Genomic DNA, 22,277 nt, shown 5'->3' on the forward strand with positions numbered 1-22,277 from the left:
GACTCTGGTAGACACACATCTAATATATTGGAGAGATCTTTAGAATTAAAAGGGACAAACATACCCTCCAACAATGCTCCAATGAAAATAGGGTCGTCCTATTCCATAATGATAATTTTACTATTTATACCCCACACATCTTACTGGGTTGCTCCAACCACTCTGGGCAGCTTCCAACATACTGTATATAAAAACATAATGAAACATTAAACATTAAAAAAAACTTCCTTATACAGTACAGGATTGCCTTCAGATGGCTCATCTATGGTGGGAATACCCACATCTTGCTTTCTTCTGGAATAAGATTTATCAGGAGATATAAAAGATGATTAAAGCACACATTCAGTTTTCTCCTCATTCTCACTACTAAATGTGTGGACAGATGCTATGAAGACATTTTGCCAAAAGAAACTTCTGACACAGATGCTGGCAAATCATTGAAAAAAATCTGACTATATCCTTATGGTATAGAAATCTCTGGAATTTAGTTATTGCAGACAAAATAATACATAAGTGACAGGAAGATCCTGATAAATTCTATTCAGTATAATGGGACTTTATTTAATATACTTTTGTTTCAGACTTACAGACATTGCTCCCCATGCCATCTAGAGAAATGTGGTTGCCATGATTTTCGATTGGGTGTAGTTATTTAATGTTTAGGTTTTTTTTGGCCTGCCTTTGGTTGGATGTATTATTGAACTGTCTACTTGTCTTTGTGGTTCCATAATTATTTGAAAACAATAAAAATGTTGGGGTTTTTTAAATGGACAAAAGAGATTGGTAGGAATTAAGGTTGGTGTGAGATATCGTTATCAAACGAAACAGAAAAATCTCCTGTAGAAACTGTGCTCTTTTTAGGGGGGTGGGGAAAGGTGCTGGTACTCACCATTAAGTTGTTATAGTAAGTGCCACACTTTTAACATTTGAAAAAGAAAAGGGTACGGCATCCCCTTGAGTATACCCCCCCAAAAAAGCAGTGTAGAAGGAGCAGCTCATATTGAAGAAACTTGGATAAATGAGAGTTAATATAATATACTTTGTCTGGAAACGTTTTCTCCAAATGAAGATTAAAAAAAAGCATTTCTTAAAAATAAATAAATTGATGGCTCTATGGAAAACCTACAGATCAAAATTAAACTTTAGAAGAAATGATGCTCCATGCTTCTCTTTCCGTCTCATAATACGTAGTATGACTTTATTTATTTATTTATTTATTTATTTATTTATTTATTTATCATCATCATCAACATCACCTAAAATTGCTAGATACTATACAAACATTACAACACATGGCATTCTTTGGTTCATCACCCTGATGTCAACTCACATCACCAGCTGTTGTCATGAGAGATGGCATATGACTCAGTGATGCTAGACTATATAACTAAACATGGCTGAAAAGGGAGAGATCAGGTTTCATGTCACCTATAAGTTTTAGTTCCATTCATGTTGTCCCTTCCCTCCCGTGCTGAGACAGCAGCTCAAAGAACCTGATGTATGGATCTAGACCAGGGATGAGAAATCTTTTTGTCTGCATTCTCTTCTGGTCAACCTTCTGAAGTTTCACCAGTAGTGGGCAGGGCCAAAGTGGGTGGAGCAACAGACAAAAGTTTACCTTTGTATAGTAAGCTAGTTTCCACACACACATACACACCCTCTCTGCCCACCATCTTGACCAGGATTTCCCTAACTTGGGCCTCCAGCTGTGTTTGGACTACAATTCCCATCAGCCCTGACCACTGGTCCTGTTAAGAGAAGAAGAAGAGTTTGGATTTGATATCCTGCTTTATCACTACCCTAAGGAGTCTCAAAGCGGCTAACATTCTCTTTTCCCTTCCTCCCCCACAACAAACACTCTGTGAGGTGAGTGTGGCTGAGAGACTTCAGAGAAGTGTGACTAGCCCAAGGTCACCCAGCAGTTGCATGTGGAGGAGCAGAACCCAATTCACCAGATTACGAGTCTGTCGCTCTTAACCACTACACCACACTGGCTCTCTACGGATGATGGGAAGTGTGGTCCAAAATCAGCTGCAGACCCAAGTTTGGGAAACCCTGATCTTGAGCAATGAATTATCATCAGAGTTCAAGGATACAATCCAGTCAGGTGCTTGGATGTGCAGCAGGGCCAGTGAAGGGTCTGGGCAGGAGAAGAGGTGTGTAGCTTTGGGAGAGGTCCAAGTGTGAGACAGATTCCTAGAGGGCCACATTTGGCTCCTGGACCTAAGGTTCCCTACCCCTGATCTTGTAGACATATTGGACTTTACCAATTGGTAGGGTGAGCGTTGCTTCCGGACGGGAGGAAGGAAGTCAAATGACACCGAGGGTTGGTTCAGAGAAAGAGTTTATTCTGCTTTCCGGATAGCAGAAGGCACTTGCATGGTCAGCTCACAGCAAGTCCAAAGAAATGAGTAATTTCATGCAGTGTATATATCCTCCAGGCACCCTCTCCCCTCTTCCCCAGGAATCCAGCCACGTCAGCTTATACACACAGGTTGACATCACAGATGTTCCTGCTCCGGTACTTTTAACCATAAAAGGGTTTCCTGTTCCTGTACTCTTGACCATATAAGGGTATTCCTGTTCCGGCACTCTTATCTTGGGGTAAGAAGGTCACCAACTCTCCTGGCGCTGTTCCCGGACTAGGTCTGTGCATCAGAGTGTGGTCTTTGTGGTCAGGATGTAAGATAAGACCCAGACGCGCCATCCCTGCTCTACTGGAACAGTCAAGGCCATACAATGCTGTCACGGACTGATAAAGGAGAGCACTTTGTTTATACAGCTGGGTTTTTTGTTTATACATTGATTCAAGCTCAAGCTTCCTGAGCTTGAAAAGCTCAAGTTAATGCATTTTAGAAATGCTCCATTGGAGGAGGAAAATGGGGATTTTGGGTTAGTTTCAAACTGACTGCACAGAAACCTATTCCTTCAATCTAAACCCATTCCTTCTTCCATGTTGTGGACACCTCAACCCAGCCATTGGCATGATCAACCCCCTTTCCCTGAACATGGCTGTGCCACCCTACGTACTTATTCTGGACTGGAAAAGGTCAGTTAGATGGCAGGATGGGGGACAATGAGAGATCCATCTTGTCCATCTTATAAGACAGTCTTTCTCAGGAGCCAAAATTAGCAGCGGCTTGCAATTAGGGCAGAACAGAAGACATCCAAACCACTTCCCAGGTAACTACGATTTGCAACACTGTACCATCAGTCCCTAGCTGCAAACTGCCTGTTCAGTTATGTCTGAAGGCATGAATTAATTAATTAGTATGATGAATGAGTCAATGCACTCATCACAGATTAGAAATATGGATTGCCCATTGAACTTCAGTTAATCAGAGCTGATCCTCTGCAAAAAGTGTTGTGGCTGATGGCATTGCAATATGGGCAATAAATGCAAAATGCAGGCAATGTGCTTAAGATGAATTTTCCAAAGAATAAATTGTGTGCATTACTTAAGCAAGAAAGACCTGGGTATCTTCAAAATATCTTCTTCAAGGTACGACAATTTATACTCTTTTAACATTAATCTATAAACAAACCAGTTACTTTATAGCCAAGGCGGGTGAATGATGGCAAGAAGGAGGAATAATTTTAAGTAAATTGGCTGTTGCTGGTGAATATAATGGATTTTCTTATTTCAATAACAATGCCTGGAGCCAGAGTCTTGTGTGCACTCTGACATGCATATGGAACTGCCGCTCATGCAAGATTGCACTATTGCTGAGCAAAAAGTTATCTGAAGAGAACTTTCAGCTGGAGTATTCAGCCTGGGGTGAATGATGGGGACTTACTTAAGGGGGGATTTATGTAGGTTTTGGGGGTGGGGTGGTTTACAAGCAGCAACAGATTTCCTTTTGGTGGCAGCCTCACAATGGCGGCTACTGAACTTTGAGAAAGCATACAGACCATACATTTAAAGGCACTCCCCAAAGAATCCTGGGAACCGTAGCTTTTTAAGGGTGCTGGGAATTGTAGTTTTGTGAGGGGCATACCAGTTTGCAGGATTATTGAGGGCATGTGTAGCTGGGGTGTAAGAATTCATACAAAGCCCACGCAAGGATGGGAAGAGAGGTGAAGACATACAGGGTTGGAACACAAACATGCAGATCAGATTGGACGCCTGTGACCCTTTCAGAGCATCGTTCTTCATAAAATACCAGTGCTTCCAGGAACTGATTAATGCAAACTTGTTGATACATGCAGAAAGCACCACACTTTCTAGGTGCTCCAAGAAGCTATAAAAGTTTTTGTTTTTTTAAATGAACCAGAAAGCCCTTGGACCATCTCATTAAAGAAAAAGTAAATGGGGACAAACAGTACTTGGAAAGAGTTCATAGACTTGAGATCTAATACACATGCCTGTGATCCAGTCTGAGCATGATCTGTTGAATGTGGACTGGGAAAGTTTCACTCCAAGTTGTGGAGTGAACCAACCCCCCTCCTTATAGACATTCAGTGAGATTAGCTTACCAGTCTACTCATATGCAAGAGATACAAACTGGATTGATACCATTCTATCTATTCCTAGAAGATGAAAGCATTTTATTAAGAAGCTGTACACGTGTCGTTACAAGAATGGGGGTGGGGAGAGAGCTTGACCCTTTTCAAAGGTCATAATCACTATGCAGCACGATTGCTTCCTTGTTTCTGCCTTTCTAGGCAAAAGTAGGGAATAGGGAGATCTTCCAGCAGCAATACATTCCGAGGAGACAGGTGCCAGAAGCATTGAAAATCTTCTTTCAAGAAAGGTATTTCTGCCAGATTTCTGGATACCCTGGTTTTGTTATACATGTACAAAGGCAGAACAAAGAGCTATGTTTGGCAGTAATCTCAACTGTTGATAGGAATCTTCACATCTCCATTGGGAATGACCACAATCTCATTGAATAATTTAGTTTCTGATCTTTCAGAATGGTTAAACATTGTTCATACTTGCATAACCAAGTCTGCAATTAGTGTTCTTTCTGGCTGGCTCTTTGCCAAGCTACACAATAAGGTTTTAAAAAGCACAGCCTTACCTCCCCCCCCCGAATTTGTGAACCCCCCCCAAAAAAAAAATCCACCTGGAGGGGTAGGAATTAGCTCCTGATCAGACTACTTTGCCTTTTTAATTGATTCCAGTAACAAGGCTATTTATAACTGAAGCACACCACAACTCCAACCATAGCTTTTTAAAATTTACATCTATGGTGATCTTCTCCAAAATCAAATAAAGCTGGTATAACTATCACTTCTTTTCTATCCAGGTGATGATATACTTGAGGATCTGTTGGCTGAACAGGATCATCCCACCATCTTCAGTGCAGAAGTGTGATGAGACTGACAGTGAGGTTGTTTCCAGTCTACCCGTTGGCTGCGCAAGCCATTCTGAATGGTTTATGCAGTTTGTGAGGAAGTTATACAGTGGAAGCTACGGTATTTATTTAACAGCCATTCCATTTTGTTAGCAGGGAGGTTATTCTGCACTTTCCGGTGCACTCTCCATTATTATTTTTTACTGCAAAAAGGGGCTTTTGTTTGTTTTGAATTTCATACCCGCAAACTAGTGAAAGTGTCCCAAAAGCAGTGCAGGAAAATATTGATGGGTTTAAAAACTCAATCACTTGCCAAATTTCTCCGGCCTCTGCATTACTTTTGGCAATGAAGGCTTGGGAGCTCCTATTTGCTGGAGGAGTGGGGCATCCTACACTTTGGCAACCCTTGCTGGCAGAAACACTTCATATGCCATTTGACTTTTAACTTTTTTTGTTATACCATGCTGAGTGTTCTGATGTTATCGTTATTGCTATTTATTAATTGTGGTATTTTATGGTTTTATTCAGTGCTTTTTCCTGGGGGTTCTTAAAGGTATGCAGTACCAGTACCTTCCCCCCACCCAATGTTAAAAGTGTGGCAGCTACTGTAACTACTTCATGGTAAGTACTAGAACTTTAAAAAACAACGGGTATATTATATATTTTTTAATATTATATTATATTATATTATTATATTAGGTTGCTCAAGTTGGCTCTAAAAGGCAGTTTATAAATATTTTGAATACTAAAACAAACTAATATGTACATTGATGCATCTGTACTTCTAAGAATTTGCTGAATAAGCATGGAAGTATTATATAGAAATTATATGTATATTTAATTAAAAATATTCATGCGTGTGCACAATCTAAAAAGAATGTTTTTTGCTTGAGAAATACTGTTTCATTTATTTATGACATTTGTTCGCTGATCATCTAAAAAATACTCTTGGGACATACAAAGCAAGACAATATTAAAATTGTTCCATATAGTAGAGATAAATATAGAGTTTATAGCTCAGACTGAAACCAACATTAAACCACAACAGCTTCAGTGAAAGGTGTCTACCTGGAGCTGAAATTGCCATAAAGTACCAGGCAAGCTTCTCTAGGGAGGTACTACCACTTAAAAGGCTCTCTCCTCAGTAACCAGTTGCTTCACCTGACTTGGAAGGAGCACACAGCCCAGGGCCTCTGAAGAGGATAAAGATCTCATGGTTCAGGTAGGCCTCTGTGAAAGGAGGCAATTTTTCGGGTGATTTGTTCCCAAGCTGTTTAGGGATGGACAGGTTTAAAGTAGCACTTTAAATTGGGGAACTTACCAGGAACCAGTACGGCTGGCAAAGTATTGGCAAAATATAATCAAGACACCCAGATCTAGTTAACAGACCTGCAGTTTCATCAAGACCATTTTCAAAGGGAGCCCTACTTGCAATGCATGATGCGAGATCACCACAGCATGGATAACTGTGGCTAAGCTATCTTCATTCAGAGATTATCACAGCTGGTATATCAGCTGTAGCTGATAAAAGACAGTTGGTGCCACAGAAGCTAAAAAGGTAAAGGTACCCCTGCCCGTACGGGCCAGTCTTGCCAGACTCTGGGGTTGGTGCGCCCATCTCACTCAAGAGGCCGGGGGCCAGCGCTGTCCGGAGACACTTCCGGGTCACGTGGCCAGCGTGACATCGCTGCTCTGGCCAGAGCCAGAGCCAGAGCCGCACACGGAAACGCCGTTTACCTTCCCGCTAGTAAGCGGTCCCTATTTATCTACTTGCACCCAGGGGTGCTTTCGAACTGCTAGGTTGGCAGGCGCTGGGACCGAATGACGGGAGCGCACCCCGCCGCAGGGATTCGAACCGCCGACCTTTCGATCGGCAAGCCCTAGGCGCTGAGGCTTTTACCCACAGCGCCAGCTACTTAAGCTTTTAATGATGTTGAGCAATGTGTGGCTTGCGTTTTGAGTCTGTTTTTTCAGCCTTTCTCCAATTCAGGATGTACACCGCCTCACCGGTGCCTGATGGAAATGAGAGAAGACTTTGGTGTCACCTGCATACAGGATTTTACCCATATGCATGTTTATTTGATATGTGGGAAGAGACCGATTAATTATATGAGTTTTATTCAATTAAAAATTATTTAAGCAGGATTCAGCATTTGTAATAATAAATTAATAATCATTTGCAGATTTTAAAAGTCAATTTTATTAAACAGCAGCAGCAGCAGCAGCAGCAGCAGCAGCAGCAACAACAACAACAACAACAACAACAACAATAGGGAAGCAAAAAGGTGTAGACACAGGACACTACACCTATACAGTATAAGACAATACACAAAATTAAGTTTTTGTTTTTAAGAAAATGGACAATCAATTGCAACAGATTTATTTCATGTGAATTTTGAGGATGAAAATCGCTCAGTGCAAGATTCAGTTCTAATTCAGTTCTATAAGCTCTTACCAAAAAGGTATCAAGTGGGAAAATCAGCAACCTAAACATGTCTGAGATGTTATCTTGGCTTTATTTTTATTAGTCAATATGAGAAGAACACAATGGCTCCACCTTTGTAATATCAAAGATACATGAGGGAACATCTGCCATTATGACAGAATCATAAATCACAACACTGAAATCCTGACACATTTTCTCTGCAGTGAGAACATTCTCTAGATGAAACAACTGACAAATTGCCTAGATAGGAATATATTTTGCAAAAATATTATCTTTAGACATGACAGAGTCTCCAAATTTTCTACATCTGCTTCAAATGGTTATTTTTAAATAATGTTATTGGTGAGTAGTATTTTTCATGTGAGATCTATTCTAAAAGCCATGATATGAACAGTTAGCCTAAGGTATCAGTTTTGATTCTCAAGCACTTAGTCAGTGCACATAGCATTAATTTCAACAGGGCAAACATTAGCAGAAGCTGTGTCTTCAGTCTACAAACGCAATTGTCACATTTGATTTAGTATCATTTTTCTTAGTAGGCTGCAATAATCACATGTTCCTCAGACTCACATGCTTCTGCACGCTGAAATTATAGGCTTACGCTGCAATCTAAATCCTGGCCAAGCAGCAGCAGGGCTTAATGGAGTGGTGGAGCTACCATCACATTTGCAGCCTTGGTGCTCATGCAACTTGGGTAATGGGCATAATTCAATGGGCCTAGATCTATCAAGTGAGAGCATGAGGTAAGCTCTGCTCCTTTTCCTGCCCACTGCCCTCAAAATACTCAATTTTGAGGCTTTCCACAGTTGGCTATCAGCAGGCATCCCACTAATAGAACTTCTGCCCAACTGTACATTCTCTTACATGTGTTTTCAACTCTTAAGATTTTTTGGGTCTTTAAGCTTAAAGACCGTAATTGTTGAAAAATCAATTCACATTCTACTCTTTTAAAATATATTTTACCCTTTAGCCAGCTGCTTGTAACATTCTGGGTGCTGGAAAAAAAATAGTTGAGGCACATTTGGAGGAACTTAAATTGAACTGTGATTTGAACACAAACTGTTCATTTTGTAAAGGGATGAACATGAACTAGAATGTAAAAACACAAATAGAACTTTTGGGGTGTGTTGCACTTGAACTATAAGTAGTTCCTTTTTAAGATAAGCTTTCCAAGCTCTGATATTATCACACTGAATGCTTGCCAGTGAGGTGGAGCAGGTGTGAGAAGAATCTCAGCATGGTGGTATCACATAATGCATTTTGTTTTGGTAGATGTTCCAGGGGGCAGGAGAGGGAGATGTGGAACTACTGCTTTCAGCAGAAGCCATTCATTCTCTGTAGCCTTTGTCAAGCAGGTACTCTCCAGCTACTTTGGCCTACAACTCTCATCTGTCCCAACTGTGATGGGAAATGTAGTCTAAAACAGTTGGAGGGCATCAGGTTGGAGAAGGCTGATGTACTGCATTGTTTAGTCCTGCCCTGACAAGCCTTTCATTGTGTCACAATGTTCTTTCCCCTCTTCTTTGGTTCAAAATGGCTTCCTTCAAGAGAAACTACAGAACATCACAATAGCTACAAACACCACTTGCTCAAACTTTTTAGCTTTTAATTCACAAGCTATTGCAAGAGATTTCATAAGCAACTGGTTGGGGGGCAGTTTTGAAACAAGCTGCAGAGAAATTGTTTCCTGTAACCAACTGTAATTATGAAGGTATGTGAGATCTTCATCCTGCAGCTAATTTGACCATATTTCTTGAAACCTTGTGCATATCTTCTGCAAATCTGTCCAGCTCATGTAAATAGGTGCAGTCACTGTTTGTCTAAATGCAAATATGCTTGTTTTTCCTATGCAGCAAAGAGATTACACTGAATAACTCCAGGTTTGATTTCATGGTGCTAAGCCAGGGGTCAGCAAACTTTTTCAGCAGGGGGCCGGTTCACTGTCCCTCAGACCTTGTGGGGGGGCCGGACTATATTTTGAAGAAGAAAAAAATGAACAAATTCCTATGTCCCACAAATAATCCAGGGATGCATTTTAAATAAAAGGACACATTCTACTCATGTAAAAAACACGCTGATTCCCGGACCATGTGCAGGCCGGATTTAGAAGGTGACTGAGCCGGATCCAGCCCCTGGGCCTTAGTTTGCCTACCCATGTGCTAGGCCCATTTTTCAGTTCCTCAAATGGAAAGACTTTAAACTTTGAGGAACTGAAAGGAATGAGGAATTCAAGGCCACATAAAGGGCAGGCCAAGCACCATGAAATCAAGATATTCCATCATGCATGCTCCAGATTTCTTTTGTAATGGAAAAGCTACATCTGCTATGCATAGGGGAGAAGAGGGACTTGTGTAAGAAGGTCTTCACTTTTTACACAATCCCAAGGCATGATATGAAGGCATATGATAAAGTGACTTCACTGAAGACAAGGTAGATCAGTGCCTCCAGGAATATCCATGAATCCATGTGGATTGAGTTCTGTGAGGGAAGAAAGGTGGGATAGGAAAATATTAACTAAACAATATGCTCATGCTATGGTATAGAGAAGGAAAAACATATGGGGGGGCGCAACAACGGCACTTTTTCCTCTCATGCCTCGGTCCCGCTCCCACTTAGATAAATTGCCCCCACCTCACTGAACAACCCTTTACCCGAAGGTTTTTTTTCCCTTTCCTCTTTAAATTCTAACCCAGAGTATCCTGCGGAGGACTTTTGTGAGGGGAATTCTAGTAAGTTGGAGTCTCTGACAGGTTTTCTTTAAATAAACAATAAAGATTTATTTAAGGCATGATAGTATTTAACACAAATGGTTACTTCAGTGATACAGTGCAATTTCACTTTAATGCTGTCCTCATTTGTTTTTGCCTTATCGGTTTGGTTCCTTTATACGGTGATACTTTCTTTCAGTTATTCACCCCCTTCAACAATCCAGCTCCTGAGGTACCTAAAGCAATAGACCCAAGGATTCTCCACAGCCCCTCCCTTCCCTGGGTTTGGGAGTTTCTTTTCTTTAGAAGAATCTCTCCCCTCCAGACTAGATTTGAGTCCCAAGTAGGCTGTACCTTTCCAGCTCCTACTTCTCCTGGCTCAACCTCTGCCTCCCAGTAAAATTCAGGTCTGTTCCTCCAACAGGACACCAAACTCTTTTTGTGGTTTTGTTTTCCAGAACCAACTCTTTCTTGCTTTCACTCCTTCTGAAGGAATGGGTTTCTGTGCAGTCAGTTTGAAACTGACCCATAATCCCCATTTTTCCTCCTCCAAGGGAGCATTTCTAAAATGCTCTAACTTGAGCTCTTGAGCCAAAACCCAGCTGTATAAACAAGTGCTCAAAGCTCTCTCCCTTATCAGTCAGTGACGGCAATGAGTGACCTTGCCAGTTCCAGTAGAGCAGGGATTACGCGTCTGGGTCTTATCTTACATCCTGACCACAAAAGACACACAGACCTTGTCAAGTCTGACAAGAGACCCGGGAACGGTGCCAGGAGTTGGTGACCTCCTGCCCCAAGACAGGAACAACCTTTTATGGTCAAGAGTGCCGGAACAGGAATAACTGTTTATGGTCATGGATGTCAACTTACATGTATAAGCCGACGTGCTTGAATTCCTGGGGAAGGGGGGAGAGGGTGCCTGGAGGATATATATACTGCATGAAATTTCTCATTTCTTTGGACTTGCTGTGAGCTGACCACGTAAGTGCCTTCTGCTATCCGGAGAGCAGAATAAACTCTCTGAACCAACCCTCGGTGTCATTTGACTTCCTTCCTCCCGTCCGGGAGCAATGCACACCCTACCAATTGGTAAAGTCCAATAAGGCTACACTTCTACCTCAACCTGTCTCCTAACCTGTCTCCCTACCTATCTCCTGACCTCTCCAACCTCTATTCCAACCCACTTCAACCAACCCTCTCCTTCCTCTCTTAAATCCCCTCCTTTTAAACTCTCCCTCCTGGAACCACAGCCAATCAGAGGCTGCCATTCATTAACCATTTGCTGGCAGGGAAAGAAAGAAAAAACAAACACATTTTGATCCAACTGGTCCAGCGAAACCAACCTTTCATGTTTATTGCAGGAGTGATTATGCTGGGTGCTGGAATGTTATTTGCCAATATTATAAGCCTGGGGTGTTGTAGGACAGGTCTGGCAATGATCCCTTTGTTTGTTTGTTTGTTTTTTAAATAATTTTTATTGCATTTTTCACAAAAAAGAACAAAAAAGCAAATTTTCACAAACATTACAAAAAGAAAAATTTTCACAAACATTACAAAAGAAAAGAAAACATAGACAAAAAAAAAAGAAGAGAAAAAAGGAGATTTTAACATATAAAAACAAAAAAAAAAATCCCTCACTTTCCAATTATAACCTTCAAAACCTTATTTTCCTTACTTCCACCCGCCTCCCGATCTTGTATTCTATTTAATAATTAGTTCAGCAAGCTCAATCTTTGTTCATTTTGATTCTTGATCCCTCCCTTTGTGCTCTTATTTAACTCAGTCACTAGAACCCCTTCTTTCCTTTTCAATGTCCTCAACATTCAAAGATTTTACAGTGTTTTTGTAGATAGACTTTAAACTTCTTCCAGTCCTCTTCCACCTGCTCTTCTCCTTGATCTCGAATTCTGCCGGTCATTTCAGCCAGTTCCATATAGTCTATTACTTGCATCTGCCATTCTTCCAGAGTGGGTAGATCTTGTGTCTTCCAATACTTTGCGATGAGTATTCTTGCTGCTGCTGTAGCGTACATAAAGAAAGTTCTATCCTTCTTTGGCACCAATTGGCCGACCATGCCCAGAAGAAAGGCCTCTGGTTTCTTCAAGAAGGTATACTTAAATATCTTTTTCAGTTCATTATAAATCATCTCCCAGAAAGCCTTGATCCTTGGGCACGTCCACCAAAGGTGAAAGAATGTCCCTTCAGTTTCTTTGCATTTCCAACATTTATTATCGGGCAAATGGTAGATTTTTGCAAGTTTGACTGGGGTCATGTACCACCTATATATCATTTTCATAATATTCTCTCTTAAGGCATTACATGCCGTGAATTTCATACCGGTGGTCCACAACTGTTCCCAGTCAACAAACATAATGTTATGACCAACGTCTTGTGCCCATTTTATCATAGCAGATTTTACCGTTTCATCCTCAGTATTCCACTTCAACAGCAAGTTATACATTCTCGACAATATCTTAGCATTGGGTTCTAACAATTCTGTTTCCAACTTTGATTTTTCCACCTGGAAACCAATTTTCCTGTCCAAATGATAGGCCTCTCTTATTTGAAAATAATGTAACCAGTCTCGCACCTTATCCTTAAGTTTCTCATAGCTTTGCAATTTTATTTTATCTCCCTCCTGCTCCAGAATTTCCCAATATTTTGGCCAGTTAGATTCCATATTAAGCTTTTTTAAGGCCTTTGCTTCCATAGGTGAGAGCCACCTAGGGGTTTTATTTTCCAATAAATCTTTGTATTTCATCCAGACATTAAACAATGCTTTCCTGACAATATGGTTTTTAAATGTCTTGTACACTTTAGCCTTACCGTACCACAAGTATGCATGCCACCCAAAAACGTTATCATATCCTTCCAGATCCAAAATATCCGTGTTTTCAAGAAGTAGCCAATCCTTCAACCAGCAAAAAGCTGCTGCTTCATAATATAACTTGAAGTCCGGCAGGGCAAACCCCCCTCTTTCCTTTGCGTCAGTAAGAATTTTGTATTTTATTCTGGGCTTTTTGCCCTGCCAGACAAATCTAGAAATTTCTTTTTGCCACTTCTCAAAACAGTCCATTTTGTCAATGATTTGTAGCGTCTGAAACAGAAACAACATTCTTGGCAATACATTCATTTTGATAACAGCAATTCTACCCAGTAAGGAAAGTTTCAAGTTTGTCCAAATTTCAAGATCTTTTTTCACTTCTGACCAACACTTCTCATAATTATCTTTAAATAAATTTACATTCTTCGAAGTCAAGTTCACCCCTAGATATTTCACTTTTTTCACCAATATTAAACCTGTTTCTTCCTGAAACCTTTCCTTCTCTACTGCTGTCAAATTTTTCTCTAAAACCATAGTTTTTGATTTATTCAATTTGAAACCTGCCACCCGACCAAATTCTTGTATTATTTCCAGTGCTCTTTTAGAACTAGGGATTGGCTCCTGTAGCGTCAGTACTAGGTCATCTGCATAGGCTTTAAGTTTATAGTGTTTAACTCCGACCTGTATACCCTGAATCTGTTGGTCCCTTCTAATCATATTCAGCAAGACCTCCAGGACTGAAATGAAAAGCAAAGGGGAAATTGGGCAGCCTTGTCGTGTCCCTTTCTCTATCTTAACTTCTTCCGTTACTGCATTATTCACTATTAATTTCGCCTTCTGTTCTGAGTAAATCGCGCCTATACCGTTTCCAAACCTTTCTCCAACCCCCATCCCTTGCAAATTTTTCCTCATAAAGCTCCACAAAATATTGTCAAAGGCTTTCTCCGCATCAATAAATATTAAAACAGCTTTTGTATTTATATTAACTTGTAGCTTTTCTAAAATGTCAATTAAGTTTCTCGTGTTATTTGACAATTGTCTGCCTGGGAGAAAGCCAGCTTGGTCTTTATGAATCATTGTTGCTAAAACTTTTTTCAATCTTCTAGCTAAAATATCAGCAAAAATTTTATAATCCACATTAAGTAGGGATATGGGGCGGTAGTTCTTTAGTTGTGTCTTTTCTATCTCATTTTTCGGTATAAGCGTGATGTAAGCTTCTTTCCACGACTCCGGCGCTCTTTTCCCTTCCATAATTTCATTGCCAACCTCCATTAGAGGTTGAATTAAGTAATCTTTCATGTTTTTGTAGTATTTGGAGGTTAGCCCATCCGGGCCTGGAGACTTGCCTAATTGCAGGTTCTTAATGGCACCTTCAACCTCCTGTTCAGAAATTTTGTCGTTCAGTATTAATTTATTCTCTTGAGAAATTTTTTGTAATCCATTTGTTTCCAAGAATTTCTCGATTTTGATCTCATTCTGTGGCCCTTGTGAATACAGTTGTTTAAAGTATCTCTGGAAGCAGTCTTGAATCTCCCGTGGGTTTTGTATATTTCGTCCATTTACTTCAAGATTGGTAACAGTATTTAATTTCTGTCTTTTCTTCAGCTGCCAAGCTAGCAGCTTTCCACACTTATTGGCCGATTCGAAGGTTTTTTGTCTCATTTGTTTAATTTTCCATTCTATATCCTGGTTAACCATTTTCAAATATTGTGCCTGATGTAATTTAATTTCTCGTAGAATGTCCTGTGACTTAGGTTTAGTCCTTAATCTCTTCTCGCCTTCTCTAATTTTCTCTAAAATCTTTTCTTTCTTCTCCTCTTGAAGTTTCCTCTTTATAGCATTTTGCTGGATCAAAAACCCCCTCATTACGGCTTTACTTGCATCCCAGATTACTCTTTTCTCCACGGTAGTCTTCAAATTTATCTCAAAGTAGTCTTTTAGTGTTTTTTGGGCCTTTTTCACAATTTCAGAGTCTCTAAACAAGGTGTCATTCATTCTCCATCTAAAGGAACCAGTGGGTGTTAGTTTCATATCCATCTTCACTGGGTTATGGTCGGAGCAGATTTTGGGGCAGATTTCCACCTTTCGAATCTTGGGTGCCATCCCTCTTGTAATCCAAATTTGGTCTATTCTAGTCCAGGTCAAATTGGCTTCAGAGAAGAAGGTCCCCTCTCTACCTAGGGGATTTTTAGTTCTCCAAATATCAATCAAGTCCATATTGTCTGTCAATTCAAAAAAGGTCTTTGGTAGTCTTCCATCTTTTGTGACTACTTGTCTTTCAGATTTATCCATATATGTCGAGACAACGCCATTCATATCTCCCATCAAAATGATATTTCGATCTATAAAGTCCATTAACGTCTCATGCAGTTTCTTATAAAACTCTGATTTCCCCTCATTAGGTGCATAGACTCCAATTATTACTAATTTCTCTCCTTGGAATTGTATTTCAATTGCCACAAATCGTCCATGTTCATCTTTAAGGAGAAACTTTGGTGATAATTTCTCTTTTGCGTAGAACACAACTCCTCTTTTTTTTACTTTGTCTGATGAAATAAAGTCTTGGCCTAACTTTTTACTTATCAATAATTTCCTTTGGAGTCTTGTTATATGTGTTTCTTGTAGGCAAATTAGGTCCAATTGTTCCTTTTTCAGAATATGAAAAATCCTCTTCCTTTTGCTGGGGGAGTTCAAACCTCGAACATTCCAAGTTAACATCTGCAGAGACATGTTGTTGTTATTCTGATGTTCCACCAGTTGCTCCTAGAAGTTGCTCTTGGTTTGTCGGCGGTATCTCTTTCCGTTGGTCCAGTCCCAAGAGAGTTCTTCCTAAGTCAGGTGGTCCCAGTCCTAATATTTCCGAGTCTTTTGTTCTGGCCTCTCTTTGTAATTCTTCTCCAAAATTTCTCAGAAAACTCTCTTTATCTTCCTCTGATCTTATCTTAATTTTCTTTCCTTTAAATGTAAACGAGAGGCCTTGTGGGAATTCCCACCTGAACAAAATTCCGTTTCTTTTTAGCAGGTCCACCAAATTTCCGTAATTGGTTCTAAGATCAAGCAGGTATTTCGGGATATCTTTAAAAATCTCAATTCTCACCCCTTGGATATCGAGTGCTTTCTGGTAGTGTAGACTCAGTATTTTATCTCTTTCCTCTTTTGTCCTTAGAGCAATCAAGCAGTCTCTCGGCCTATTTTTCCTCTTAACCCTTCCCAATCGAAAAGCACTCACTATCTTAAATTCTTCTTTCTCTGGATCCAGGTCCCAGCACTCCTCAAATTCCGATGTCAACAGTTCTATCAAGTCTCCTTCTTCTATTTCTGGGACCGATCTAATTCTCAAGTTGGTCTGTTTCTCTTTAAGTTCAATCAAAGAGAATTGTACCTTGTATTCATCCAATTTTTTATTTATTGGTGGTATCTTTTGTTCTACTGCCAATACCCTCTCTTTGGCTTCCTCCGCAGTCTTCTTTGTCTCCTTAGACTCCTGCACCAGTCTGTCAATCGCCTGGGTGTTAGAATTCACATTCGTCCCCAAATCGTTTACTTTTTGCCCCAGGTCCTTAATAGTTGAAGTATTTTGATCAATCTTAGCTGTCAAATTTTGCAGAGCCGATAAAATCTTGTCTAATGTTGCAGAATCTGATCCTGTTCCTTTTGATTCTTCCCTTTCTGTAGCTTGTGGGACAGAGAGTCCTGCTGATGATGTTCTTCTATGCTGGAGTTGCTGCTGTGCCTGCAGCTGCTGCTGTTGTTTAATTTTTGCTCTTGTTGATACTTTATCTGGAGGCTGTAACTTGTCTGGTTGTTTCTCTTCCATTGCTTGCCTCTGGAAATCAAGGTCACTCACACAATTCCCAAGCTTCCTTCTTAACTATAAACAATAGCAGCTGCAGTGGAAAATCCCCAGCTATAACACAAAGTTCCTCTAGGGGAGCAGAATACCAGGTTGTTTCTTCAATGATTGTTAAACAGTAACTTCATCAGCTCCCCAGTTATCTTTCCAATTTGTTGCAAGAGTAAAAGAGTAAAAAAGTTATAAATTTGGAGGCTCCCTTGATTGTTACCAGTCCTTCTAAACATTCAGTAGCAAAAGTTACAATGTCCATAAACAGTACTTTCACAGTAGCCTTGCATTTATTTAAGACAGACCGGCAGATCAGTGTTAAAAGTAAAGTGGTGGATTTTCTGTCCCCCCTTCCCTACTTGGGGGGGGGGGGGTTCTTTTGCTCTGACAGTGAAATTTAGCTCTTTATATAAAACAAGTCAGTGGTTCAAAGTTCCCTTGTCCCTTGCTTTTATTCTATTTACAGGATCGGCAAAGCGGACTTCCTGTTTGCACTTTGCCGATTTCAGGTCCGAATTTTAAATTCAAGTTCAAAGTCCCGATCAAAGTTTCTAGTTTCAAGTTCAAATTTCAAGTTCAAGTTTCTAGTTTCAAGTTCAAATTCAAATTCAAAATCAAAGTCCAATACTTGGTCTTAACTTTGATCTTTCCAAGTTCCCAATTCTTACTCACGGATAGCTGTTTTAATCCGATGTTTCACAGGAAAAAGGCCAGCGCTCTCCGGTAACTGCTATGCAGCTTCACTCCGCAGAAGTAGCGATCGGCTCCAGCACAGCGCTACACCCCCGCTCCGCTCCGGAGCTCTTTTCAGGGCTCCTTTGACAGTTCGGGGGGGCGCAAAGCGTGCCCGCTGAGCCCCACGGCCCCAGGCTTCACCCGCCTGTGGGTTTTTTGAGGGTCCTCCGCTTCGCTGTAGCGGTGGACCCGATTTCTGCGGAGCTTCCCCCTCCGTTTCAGAGGGTATCCGCCATTACCGATGGCGCCGCCTCCGGAAGTATGATCCCTTTGTTTGACAGGGCTAGACTGACCCAAGGTCACCCAATGGGTTTCAAGTTAGTGTGATACATAGTAGACCACAATTGCTTATGTTAAATTAACCCTGTCCAGTTCATTTCTAGTAGGAAATTCAATAAGAAATGCAACCAAGGATTCCAGCAAGACAATACCCTTTATTAACTTTATTGCAGTAAAGGACAGTCCCATAAGTACTGTACTGATCACAGGTTTCATGCAGCCTTTTATACTCTTTTACATACAGCTTACATCATGCTAAGTACATAACTAGTTCCATATTGTCCATTCCACATCAGCCATGACAACATCTCCATATCGGAACATCCTACAAGTCATACTAGTACAATAAACTAACCTTTGATCAGTAACAACAAACAAAAGCAGATCACACAATGGTTAATCGTTAACCTAATCAAACATAGATCTTGGATCTATGCAGTTTTATGCTATAACCATGTTCAAGCTAACTAATACTTTCCAAATATGAATATATGTATTCCTATATGCATTGAATCACCTTACTAACATTCTTAATGTCTTTTATTGCTATATTAAGTGTCATTTACCTTTCACTACCATGCCAGGGCTGGTACAAAATCCAGTCACCAACCTGGCTCCATGCCTGGGTAAGCACTTCCAGGTTAAGCATGAAAAGTTAAGCAGCAGAGTGCCCACACATGTGCAGTAGGAGAAGAAATTCAGTGCTGTGTCCAAACAGAAACACATGCAGGCAGCAAAGCTCATCAGTAATAATTTACTGAGGTTCAACAGCTTAAGAACATAGTTACAGCATCACTGGATCCCCTGTGATGGTGAAAAACTTCATAACTGAAGAGCGATAAAAGAGAAATGAAGAACTCCAGCTTAGAGGTCCAGATATATCTTGGATCTGTGACCTTGGCTCTTTACAGACTCAGCAGAGTTAATTCACAAACAGGTGCACATCTGCCATAACAAAGATAAAATCTAGCTGACTACTGAGAAACTGTATGTTCTACACCCATTAAAAAAACCACCCTGACATATGATGTCTCAGCAATAAGCAGCACTATACCAAACTATTCAACTTTTGATATTCTGGCTAACATTAGTTCTTGCCAACTATAATTACACACAAAGCACAGTGTTCCTATTTGAGAACACAGTTCATTCATATTTGAGTACAGGTTAAGCTGACAAGTCAACAGCCTTTGGTCTATACAGTCAGCGTTCCCTGATACATTAATTAGTATTTAACATCCAGATAAACAATAATTTTTTCCATTATTTCTGTTTACACATTTATACTAGTCTAGAAGTTGGCATCACCTTGCCAACAAAGGTCAGTATAGTTAAAGCTATGGTTTTCCCAGTAGTGATGTATGGAAGTGAAAGCTGGACCATAAAGAAGGCTGATCGCCGAAGAGTTGATGCTTTTGAATTATAGTGCTGGAGGAGACTCTTGAGAGTCCCATGGACTGCAAGAAGATCAAACCTATCCATTCTTGAGGAAACCAGCCCTGAGTGCTCACTGGAAGGACAGATCCTGAAGCTGAAGCTCCAATACTTTGGCCGCCTCATGAGAAGAGAAGACTCCCTGGAATAGGCCTTGATGCTTGGAAAGATTGAGGGCACAAGGAGAAGGGGACGACAAAGGACGAGATGGTTGGACAGTGTTCTCGAAGCTACTAACATGAGTTTGACCAAACTGTGGGAGGCAGTGGAAGACAGGAGTGCCTGGTGTGCTCTGGTCCATGGGGTCACGAAGAGTCGGACACGACCAAATGACTAAACAACAACAAGAAGTAGTTCTAAACAGGCATACAAACTCGGCCCTCCAAATGTTTTGGGACTACAACTCGCATGATCCCTAGCTAAGAGGACCAGTGGTCAGGGATGATGGGAATTGTAGTCCCAAAACATCTGGAGGGCCAAGTTTGCCTATGTCTGTTCTAAAGTAACTTGGGAGCAATTAGGGGGGAAGCCATTTCTCCCTTCACAACCTTATAGGGTAACCTGGATTTGAAAATAGAGAGGTAGTCCTTTTTGTAGAAGAAGCAGGCCAGGATTTATACATTAGATTGGTTAATAGGATCAGATGGAGAATTTATTTGTCATTTTCAAGTTGGATAGCTAGTGCCGAATGGCAGTATCTCTTCCACTACTGCACCTTTTAGAGTGTATTTATGGACCATCAGCTTTGAGCATCTCAGCATCACCTATATTTTTAGAGGAAATCATTTTATCTTTGCAGACATCTAGACTTAAAATACAAAAGTTGTTTATAAATGTTTATTGGAAAGGTGCAAGTTGTTCAGCATTTTACTGATGACTGGAATAGGGTGTGTTCCATTTGTCTCAATAAATGGGAGAGCTGCTTTAGCATCTGTATCTAGTGTTTCTTCAGATTTAAAGCAAATATTGATTAAACAGAAATTGAGGTTCTGACTATAACGGGCTCTCCGGCATCTTGATAGAAGGGAAATGCCTAGTTCAGTTATATACTGACGACAAAATACAGATATGCTTTTTGAGGCATATGACGTGAGAATGTCCTGTAGTGTTCTCTTTCTGTTAATAAATGATTGTTCATATTAACTTTAGGGAAAACCTTTGACACTTGCAGATATTCACACTTTTAAATGATATTCCTGTGGCGTCGAGATTACAGTGGTGCCTCGCAAGACAAAAAGAATCCGTTCCGCGAGTCTCTTCATCTAGCGGTTTTTTCGTCTTGCGAAGCAAGCCCATTGACGGCTTAGCGGATTAGCGCTATTAGCGGTTTAGCGGCTTTTAGCGGCTTAGCGGCTTAGAAAAAGGGGGGGGGGAAGGGAAAAAAACCCGCAGGAACTCGCAAGACATTTTCATCTTGCGAAGCAAGCCCATAGGAAATTCGTTTTGCGAAGCACCTCCAAAACGGAAAACTCTTTCGTCTAGCGAGTTTTCCGTCTTGCGAGGCATTTGTCTTGCAGGGCACCACTGTATATAGTTGTTAAGAGACTTATACTTCAAGGCTGGATGGATAAACACCCACATTCCACTATTTGGACATATATTAATAGGTATGTTTAAATCAGGATTACTGTTTCTGTTAATGTGAGTTTTATTTCCTTTTTGTTGTATTTGCAAAATAGAAAACTATTAAAAATGAAATTGACATGAACTTAGTCAATTTCAAGTAGCTGAGCAAAGGCTGTATGCTCCCCAATTATTTCCTCCATATAATTTTTTTCAACAAGCATTTGAAGCAGAGATTCTTATTCCAGTGTATCTGTATTGCATTTGAAATGGTTATTACTGAGGTCTTTATTGTTAATAGCTATGAGGTGTTTCATGTGAGGTGATTCATAAACGAACAAAATAAATGAGACAATTTCTCCCCCTGCCCTGTCATACCTAGTTAATGGACCACTATGATTTTGCCCATTTAGTATTATATTAAAAGTCTTTGTCAAAATGCAGAGACACATTGGTAAATGAATGTCTCCTCCCTGCTTAATTCAGGTTTCCTATGATCAGCAAGATCACCAGTTTCCATTTATTTCAACTTTTATCTTTTACAATTCCAAAGGGAACAAAATGTTCAGGTATTTCAGCATCAAAGAGATTTGTTCCTTTTTGGGGGGGTGACCTGACCTAAAGGGAAATTAGGCATTTCAGGTGAGCTGTGGTTATACATGCTTTTATTTATAAATATCTTGTTCAAGATAAAAACAGGATTCTGAACAGTGGATTTTACTTGCTACCCCTTCACTTCAAGATTCTTTCCACCAAATTGTTCCTTGTGAAACTAGCTTTTTGCAATTTGTTAATGGCAGTGTTACTGCCCTCAGAGACATGAACTTAAGGACTGGGAGAGTTGTGGTCTGTTAAGCTTCAATTACATATTCAGACTGGTACCAGTAATGTAGTAGGTTTTTAAAAATAGGATTATATACAGCTCCATGGCAGTGCTTTAAACACAGGTCTGCTACAGTGTTTTTGCTAGACCAGCACACCCCTGCGATGCCAGGAGTTTGTCCCAGCAACTGTCCATCTTTCCACTGCAGTTATATTGGGTAGTGGATACAGTCTCTTTCAGAGCAGGCCTGCATAGTAACAGAAGTTTCACTTGTTTCTCAGATAAATGTGGTATTCTCCTTAACCCGGTTAGAACATATGT

General features: G+C 40.4%; 1 long non-coding RNA gene across 1 annotated transcript in view; it reads right to left on the reverse strand.

Moving 5' to 3' along the window:
- Positions 1-18,271: 18,271 nt before the first annotated feature.
- Positions 18,272-22,277, reverse strand: part of LOC307225314 — a 79,748-nt gene continuing 75,742 nt past the window's right edge. The window contains exon 2 of the long non-coding RNA XR_013842864.1: positions 18,272-19,510. This is a non-coding gene — a long non-coding RNA (uncharacterized lncRNA). The remainder of the gene's footprint in view (positions 19,511-22,277) is intronic.

Source organism: Podarcis cretensis, assembly GCF_951804945.1.
Source record: "Podarcis cretensis genome assembly, chromosome: 10".
NCBI classification, from domain to species: Eukaryota; Metazoa; Chordata; class Lepidosauria; order Squamata; family Lacertidae; genus Podarcis; species Podarcis cretensis.